The sequence below is a fragment of the Aethalodelphis obliquidens genome, unplaced genomic scaffold (assembly GCF_003676395.1).
Source record: "Aethalodelphis obliquidens isolate GAN/ISIS:26980383/991018 unplaced genomic scaffold, ASM367639v1 scaffold102, whole genome shotgun sequence".
Lineage (NCBI taxonomy): Eukaryota > Metazoa > Chordata > Mammalia > Artiodactyla > Delphinidae > Aethalodelphis > Aethalodelphis obliquidens.
This window is the reverse complement of record NW_020838046.1, coordinates 1,262,060-1,264,674: the sequence shown is the minus strand read 5'-3', so window position 1 is coordinate 1,264,674 and position 2,615 is coordinate 1,262,060. Positions and strand designations below refer to the sequence as shown.

Genomic DNA, 2,615 nt, shown 5'->3' with positions numbered 1-2,615 from the left:
AAATGATTATATATCATGGCCAAGTGGATTCTAAGAAATGCAAGTTTTTGAATGTTGAATCAAAAACAAATCTGTAATTCATCCTGTTAGTGAAATAAATAAGGAAAATCATATAACCATTTTAATAGATGCAGGAAAAGAATTTGACAAAACTTAACACCAATTCATGACCAAAACTCTTAGCAAACTAGAAATAGAAATGTATTTCCTCAATTTGATAAATGGCATTTATGAAAAAACTACAATTAGTATCATACTATGTGATATACTGCATGACACTCTCACAACTTCTACTGAACATTATGCTAGAGGTCCTGTATACTTCAATAAAGCATGAAAAATGACTAAAAGGCAAAAAGAATGGAAGGAAGTCAATAAAACTGCCTTTGTTCATAGAAAATGTGATTGTCTACATAGACAATCCTAAAGAATCTACACAAAACTACTAAAATTAAGAAACAAATTTAGCAAAGTCACAGATACAAGGGTAAAAACAAAAATAATTGTATTTCTATATGTTAACAATATATGTATTTCTATATGCTAGCAATAAAACTTGGAATATAATTTTTTTTTGATTTACAATAGCATGAAAAAATATTAAATACATAGAAACACATTTAACAAAAGATACCTAAGATCTCCATACTGAAAATTATAAAACACTGCTAACAGAAATTAAAGGAGACCTTCCTTCACACATTAAAATTAGGGAAATACTGACTTTTTCTTGAGATATAATTGGCATTGTTTAAAAAAAAAGCCCAAAATGGAGTAATTTGTTCCCAGAACAGCAAACCAAGACGTCATTGCAGTTTCAGTCTCTCCTAGGAATGTGAATTTTATTTTTTTAATGTGGTATTATCTTTAATTAAGTACAAAGGCTTTTCCAATCATGTCACCTAGAGATCATTTTATCCACTACTTTGTTTGGCCGCCAGTCTCTTGTCCCTCTCCTCAGCAATGGTAAGGCAGATACCCTTTCCATGGGGAAGAGAGATCCATGGTTTGTTGCCTTTGCCAATAACGAAAATCTTGGAGAGCCAAGAGTGGCAAAGCTGTTACCATTGACATCTTTCACATGAACTACATCAGAAGAACCAGGATGTCTCTCCCGGTTGTTGATCACACCAATTCTTCCCAGGTTAGCACCTCCAGTCACCATGCACAGGTTACCAGTGTCAAATTAGATGAAATTAGTAATCTTGCCAGTCTCCAAATCAATTTGAATGGTGTCATTCACCTTGATGAGGGGATCAGGGTAGCAGGCGGTGCAAGCACCATGGGTCATCAGATGAAGGATTCCTTTTGTCCCCACAAAGATCCTTCTCACTTTGCACAACTTGTACTTGGCCTCCTCAGGTGTAATACAATGGACAGCAAAGCGACACTTGGTGTCATAGATCAGACGAAAATTCTCTCCAGTCTCTCCAATGCTGATGATGTCCATAAAACAAGTGGGGTAGGTTATAACAGTGCAGACATTGCCATCAATCTTAATGAAACACTGCAGGCAGATCTTTATTTCATCTCCTGTTAGGGCATACTTAAGTCAGTTCCTTAGGAAAATGATTAGGGGAGACATGAGCCATGGCTGTGCTAGGCACAAAGAGAGCTAGGAATGTGAATTTTATTTTATTTATTTATTTATTTATTTATTATTTTGGCCATGTTTTGTCTTCATTGCTGCGCATGGGCTTTCTCTAGTTGTGGCGAGCGGAGGCTACTCTTCCTTGTGGTACACAGGCTTCTCATTGCAGTGGTTTCTCTTGTTACAGAGCATGGGCTCTAGGCTCACGGGCTTCAGTCGTTGCGGCACGCAGGCTCAGTTGTGGTTCGTGGGCTCTAGAGCACTGGCTCAGTAGTTGTGGCACATGGGCTTAGTTGCTCTGTGACATGTGGGATCTTCCTGGACCAGGGCTCAAATCCATGTCCCCTGCATTAGCAGGTGGATTCTTAACCACTGCGCCACCAGGGAAGTCCCTGGAATGTGAATTTTAAACACGTAATCTGAAATTTCAGGATCAACACTAGTGAGGTTATCTGCATCATGAAGACCTCTGCTGTTCCCTTCCCCCTAAAGGAAGATGGTCTGGCCTGAAAAAATCCTTTCTTTTCTTTTGCTAATACCTTCTTCCCTACCCTCCTTCTGATTATAAAACCTTCCATTTATGCAACCCCTTGAGCATCCTTCTATTTACTAGATGGGATGCTGCCTGATTCCTGAATCACTGAATAAAGCTAATTAGATCTCCCCACTAAAAGAAAGAAATTAAAGGAGACTAAAACTAATGGAAATATATACCATGTTCATGAATCAGAAGACTCAATATTGTTAAGCTGTCAAAATTCCCCAAATTGATCTTCAAATTCAACTTCCAACTGACCCTTGAACAACCCTGTTTTAGACTGAGAAGGTCCACTTATATGCAGATTTGTTTCAATAAATACAGACTACAGAAATATATAATCCACAGTTGGTTGACCCTGCCAGTATGGAACCATGGACACGGAGGGACAACTGTAAAGTTATACTTGGATTTTCCACTTCATGGAGTGTTGTTCAATGGTCAACCATAATTCAAATCAAAATTCCAGCAAGCATTTTTTGTACA

General features: G+C 37.9%; 1 pseudogene; it reads right to left on the bottom strand.

Annotated features, from left to right (window-relative positions):
- Positions 1-914: 914 nt before the first annotated feature.
- Positions 915-1,585, bottom strand: LOC113614701 (40S ribosomal protein S4, X isoform-like; annotated as a pseudogene).
- Between the last annotated feature and the right edge of the window lie 1,030 nt (positions 1,586-2,615).